General features: G+C 44.4%; 1 long non-coding RNA gene across 1 annotated transcript; it reads left to right on the forward strand.

The window, feature by feature from the left end:
• The first annotated feature begins 24 nt into the window (after positions 1-24).
• On the forward strand, positions 25-6,056 carry LOC139078502 (uncharacterized). Its single transcript, XR_011531493.1, has 2 exons — positions 25-1,127; positions 5,354-6,056. It is a non-coding gene; the product is annotated as an uncharacterized lncRNA (long non-coding RNA).
• Positions 6,057-6,534: the final 478 nt, after the last annotated feature.

A 6,534-nucleotide genomic window follows, 5' to 3' on the forward strand; every position in this document is an offset into this window, starting at 1 on the left:
CCGGGCACGGGATGTTGGTGGGCCGTGCAGGTCAGAGGCGGTGTGCGCAGGGATCGTGGGGGGCCGCGCGCTGGGGCCCTAGGGCCGTGGCGGGTCGCCGCCCGCTTCCTCCCTGCTGCGGGGCTTCCCTGTGGGTCTGACTCCCGCTTCGCGCCCCGGGGCCCGGAGGTCGGCGGCGGGAGGGCGACCGTCTCGGCGTGTGGCCGGCATCTCCGAGGACGGGCGCTGGCGCCTGCTTCCCGCCCTCTGCTGCCCGCGCCCTCCCGGTCCTGACTGCCCGCTCCTCCGGCCCGGCCTCCGGCTGGTCCAGGACGTCCCAAGGACTCGCAGGGACCGGCGGCCAGCGCGCCTGCTCCGTTAGCACGTGGGCTGGGGGGCCTCGCCTGCGTGTAACAGAAGCCCCCCAATTCCAGCATCCTAAGCCCGCCGGGCTCTTCTTCCGTCTCATGAGAGGAAGCTTGGGGTAGGTGCTGCAGAGATCCAAACGCGGTTCTGTCTTTACAGCTTGGCTTCCGCCCACAAACTGGGGCCAAAAGGGTTGTCGGCGCCAGCCTTCACGACCTTATTTTAGAAGAGGCCTGTCCAGGAGCCCCAGCCAACAACTTCTACCCACAGCCTGTGGGCTTGGACTGGGCGCCGTGGCTCGCCTCGCCGAGAAATGTCATCCGAGCACCTTTCTGCTCAGTGAGACGCCCCTCCGAAAAGGAGGGGAAGAACGCGTTCCGACGACAACCAGCGGTGTCCGCTGCATCTGCGGTTTGCTGTTTCTGACTTTCGCCGCTGGTCCTGGATCACACAGCGCAGTAGAAATAATCCCTTCCCTGGACGTGCCGAACAACGCACGAGGCACAGACGTGCTCTGTGGCTGACCCGCCGCCAGATCCTTTACGTGTATTTTTCCTATTTTCACCAACCGTGCAAGGCGGGCGTTCCCGGCCCCGCGCTGCCGATGGACGCTGAAGATAAGTGGCGACGAACTGCCCTGCAGAGGGGCTCTCAGACCAGGCGGGCTGGTAGGAGTCAGTACACAGTGTTTCGAGCACACGCCTCAGGAATATGGTTTTGTGTATACTGAGTCCACACGGGTCACTGCCTGAAGCGGACAAGAATCCACAGACGGGATGAGGGTAAGGCCGCTCCCCTGCAGCTCCGGAAGCAGGCCTCGCGTGATACGTCACTGTAAACATATTGTCACGGCAGAACACCAGTATAGGGTTATTGTAAAGACAGATGTTTTCCATAAACAGTAGAGTCTAAAGGAAAATCGGGGGGCTGGCCTGGTGGCGCAGCGGTTTAAGTGCACAGGTTCCACTTTGGTGGCCCAGCATGTGCCGTTTTGGATCCCGGGTGCGGACATGGCACCGCTTGGCAAGCCATGCTGTGGCAGGCGTCCCACATATAAAGTAGAGGAAGATGGGGACAGATGTTAGCTCAGGGCTAGGCTTCCTCAGCAAACAAGAGGAGGATTGGTGGCAGATGTTAGCTCACAGCTAATCTTGCTCAAAAAAAAGAAAATTGGGGGGCCAGCCTGTGGCCAAGTGGTTAAGTTCCTACGCTCTGCTTCTGCGGCCCAGGGTTTTGCTGCTTCCAGTCCTGGACGTGGACCTAGCACTGCTCATCAGGCCATGTTGAGGCAGCATCTCACATGCCACAACTAGAAGGACCTACAACTAGAATATACAACTGTGTATTGGGGGGGGGGGGCGCATTGGGGAGAAGAAGAAGAAGAAAAAAAGATTGGTATGGGAACACGTGAGAAGGGCATCCAACCTGGAGGGGAGGCGAGGAAGAAGGAGGCGGTTGTTAGAGAAGACCTAAAGAGATGGTCTTGAAGATTGAGCTAGAGAGGACCAAGCTGAGTGTAGGGAATAGTTGTACAAAAGTATGTAGATGGCAGAGAGAGTGTAGTGTATGTGACTGCTGGGTGTGAAGGCGGGTAGGAGAGTCAGGCAGTGCCTTGTCACCATGGATCATGTATGCACGCCCAGGAGTTTGCATCCTGTGGCCGCCGGCATCCATTCCCTCCTTGCTTTTTGGGGTAGCTGCTTTATCTGCAGTCTTGGTGGCATTCTTGACTTACACCCCTTCTGCTCCCCTGGCCAAGGGCTGCGCAATTGACTCAAGCTAAGCCAATCGGATCATGTACCAAGAGTGAAAGGGAAGGAAGAGGATGGGGAGTTGAGAGTGTTTAAACATCCCCACTGGAGGTGGGGGAGGGGATTGCCTTTCCATCCAAGGAAAGATGACGAGATTGAATGGAGAGCACAGCCGAGGGGAGAGGTTATGTGTGTGATATTTTCTTTAGCCAATAACCTGAAGTCTCGTTAGTTCGTTTTCACATCTCACAACTGGATATAAAGTCTGTATTTTAGTCACTGGAAAGATATACTCTACGGTTGTTATGATCATATTTTCTAACCAAAACTTAAATACCTAGTATTTGAAATCAGCACTGTTGTGAAGATCTGGACTATGTAGACATCATTTCTCTATGATAACTTTTATGGGATGTTCCACCAAAAATTTTTTTAAGTAATATGTGCAAAAACCCTATCCAATTTTACTCTCCTTCCAGATTCACTTAACAACCTTCTTGGAATTTCAACTCTATAACAACAAGGTTCCCCAGTGGAAAAGTGACTAGTGTGTTATTTATATTATGCATAAATTCTTTAGATTCTGAATTTCTGAGGGCTTAAAACTGTTGCATCCTCCCATCCAGAACAAAACAGAACTGACTGCCTAGGCGAGCTGCTACCTTCAAGACCTCCACTAGTATTGTTATCTCAAGACACACCCGGTAGCTGTGATCCAGGCATAGGAAGCCAGAATTGATAGTAGGTGCTTCTGCTGTGGCTTCTGTAAAAGCCGCTAATCGCCTAGTAGGGAGAAGGCATACTGGAGATCTGGACAGGAAAACCTAACATTTCCAAGACTTCGCTTCGTAGTAGAAAGAGCTGAATGGGAAGGCAGAGGACCCTTGCCTCACTTCCACGTTGAAATCTCATAATCCTAGTTTACACTCAGAACGTAGCTTCAAGAGAATGTGGGAAGTGTAGCTTCCACATCTCCAGCCAGGAGAATGGAGTGGAAATGGTGATACCAACTCACGTTGTTCACCACACAGAAAGGCCATTCAATGGCCTGGTGAAGGAGGGATGATCAGATCTCACTTTATCCTCCATCCTCCCCAGGGATACTCTGATGTGTGTGCAGAAGCTCGCCTGGAGTTGGCACACTTCATTTTTGATCCCATGAAATCAAAGGTGCGTAATTTTTAAAAATGAAATAATAAGTTACTACATATCAACCCTTATTCTAAGCACTTCTACATCTCTCACCAAATAATACTGGCTTTCTCATCAAAATACTGAGAAAGGAAGAAAAGATGGTTGGAGAATTAGATATCAATTAAATTTATTACTTTGAGTCTGTGACATTCTTTCTTAGTGACTAAAATTGTTGATTTTAGAGCGCACACCTTTTCTGATGGTGAAAGTTGAATAGAACTCACGTGCTAAGGTATAATTTCTCTCCTTTCACTGCCACCCCGGAGTAACAGTATCTTTTGGAAAGACTCCCACGTATGGAATACTTTCCAAACTAATTAGTGCAGATGAAATGTGATTTTTCATCTCTCTGGCAACTTCATAGTTTATCTGAAAATGACTTCTTTGATTAACCACTGAAGCTTCTTAATTATTCCTGCTATAGGAAGCCCTGCCTAGAAGAAGTGATATAAACTTTGGAATAACGGAGCCCTAATGTGCTCGAAATGAAGAACAATAATGTTGAGAAAAGACAACATTGTGGGTGGTGTAGAATAAAAACAGCTTTGTTCTTGAGTTCCAGGAGGGCTTCTTGCAAAAAAACTTTTTAACTTATTTTTGAGGAGTGATACTGTGTTTCTGGTGACACTTTCAAAATAATGTTTTTTTTAAGGCACATAAAGGTTGCAAGTTAGATTACATTCAAATGATAGTTTTTTAGCATTTCTGTGTATTTTAATCCCCACTCTTTTTTTTCTTCCCAGATTTGAATCTCTGAATATGTGATTGATTAGACCTAACTCAGTAGATTGCTTTATGAATTAGACCCTTAAAAAGAAAATCTTGATATAAATATGAATCTTTAAGCTACATTTCCAACCTTCCACCAAATGTGTTCTCTAGTTAATATTAAAATAGTTTATCCCATGGCATCCTCTCCAAATATGTTCTCCTCAATAATGTCTTAGCCACTGCTTGACCATCTCTCTGCATCCACCTACTGTGATGGTGAGAAATGGATAATCTCTCTTTAAGAGTCAGTGATGCCCTTGTTGAAGCACTTACCCTGTTAATCTAGCTTCAGTGTCCCATTATTGCATAGAAATGTTCTGGCACAGCAGTTATCCAGGTTGTGATTTTGTTTTCTTCTAATCATTTGCAATTGTGTTTGAAATAAGCCATAATGCAATTTCTCAATTTAATATGAGCTGTTTTTAGCAGTGCAAAAACTGATTGCAGTTTTTTTCATTTTATCCCTTAGTATAAGATGGGCATCCATGTTTAATCATGTCCACAGATTAGCTTAATGAGCACAAATGCATTATATTATCTTTAAATAAATGGATGTCAATGTGTTTCGAGGCAAAACAAAAAAATGTTGCATCATCATGACACAAAAATGACACCATCACAGGTAAACTCTCCTCCCAAGGTTTAAAATACTGATTTTTTTCCTTTAAAAATGGGAATATATCTACAATTACAAAATACATGTTCATTTAAAAAATAAATTTTGAGAAAGGCAGAAAACTATGAGGGATGCACGTAGTGGTTTATATTGTCCAAGACATTTTTCTATGAATATTTATTCAAACGTAAGTGTAATTTTAAATAAGATCGTATCACATACTATTTCATAACCTGTTTTTTTTTTAAAGATTTTACTTTTTTCCTTTTTCTCCCCAAAGTCCCGCGGTACATAGTTGTGTATCTTAGTTGTGGGTCCTTCTAGTTGTGGCATGTGGGATGCTGCCTCAGCGTGGCTTGATGAGCAGTGCCATGTCCTTGCCCGGGATTCGAACTGACGAAACACTGGGCCACCTGCAGCGGAGCGCGTGAACTTAACCACTCAGCCATGGGGCCGGCCCCTCATAACCTATTTTTTACTTAACATAGACAGCGAACAAATTACCACAAATTTAGGAGCTTAAAACAACACATATCTATTATCTCACAGTTTTTGTTGCCCTGGCTGTAGTCCAGGTGTTGGCCAGGCTGCAGTCTCACCAGAAGCTTGACTGGGGAAAGATCTGCTTCCAGGCTCGCTCAGGTTATTGGCAGGATTCATCTCCTTGCATCTCTAGGTGGAGGTTCCTGTTTCCTTGCTGACTGTCAGCAGTGGGCTGCTTTTAGCTCCTGGAGGCCACCGTCAGTTCTTTGCCACGTGGTCCTCTCCATAGACCGTCTCACAACATGGCAGCTTCTTCAAAGCCAGCAAAAGAGAGAGAATCACCATTTTTAATGGTAGCATGATACTCCACTGTATGGATATAACATAATTAAACTATCCTCTATAAATATGAGGTTGCTTCAAATTTTTCTTTATTATAAACAAGGCTACAATATACCTCTGTCAGTTATTTCCTTAGGATAATACCCAGAAGTGGAATCGCTGAGTCAAATGGTATGCACTTTTTAAATCTTTTTTTGTTTTGCGTGTTGAAAGTAACCATCCAGAAAACAAAGCCCATTATCCTTGCACTAAGAATGTATGCGAGTGCTGGACACATACTTGTATAATCCATAAATTTAATCTTTCCCAATCTAATGGTGAAAAGTTGTATCTCGTTGTTTTAATTTGTATTTCTTTGGTGAGGTCAAACTTTTTTTATATTTATTGGACATTGCGTTTTGTGAATTTTATTTTCATGACTTTTGCCTTTTTTGCAACTGTGAAAGCACTTTGTACGTTAAGTGCTCTTTGTGGATTGCAAATATCTTTCCAAATTTATTTATGTTTGTTAACGTTTTGGGGAATTACTGGCTATATAAAAATTTTAAACTTTTTTCTGTTGGTCATTTTCTTAATGCTTTTGCCTTTGATTTCATACTTAGAAATGCCTTTCTCACCTCAAAAGTGTAAAAGTTTTCGAGCATTTTTTGTTCTAAAATTCTTATGGTTTCATGTTACATTTGAATTTAATTGTTCTGGAATTATTGTGCTGTAAGATTGACTGATTGGTTTAGTGACAACCATGACAAGTGTTTCGTTTTTCTTGAGTTATTCTAGATGGACAACTCTAGAGCAATTTTAAAAATGAATCACTTTTTGCTGTAGATTTGTGGGAAATAGAGAACACATCAGTTTTGTGGAATGTTCTCTTCATCACGTGCTTCTCTGAGCACTTTTATTTCCAGTAATAGCCACTTTCCCCTGAAATTTTATGGAAGTATGACTGGTGCTGTAATAACATTATATGAGGACATACTTAGTGATGAAATTGATAACAGGAAATAAATTAACATGATTGACCAGGAGGACATG

This window comes from Equus przewalskii, chromosome 22 (assembly GCF_037783145.1).
Source record: "Equus przewalskii isolate Varuska chromosome 22, EquPr2, whole genome shotgun sequence".
NCBI lineage: Eukaryota > Metazoa > Chordata > Mammalia > Perissodactyla > Equidae > Equus > Equus przewalskii.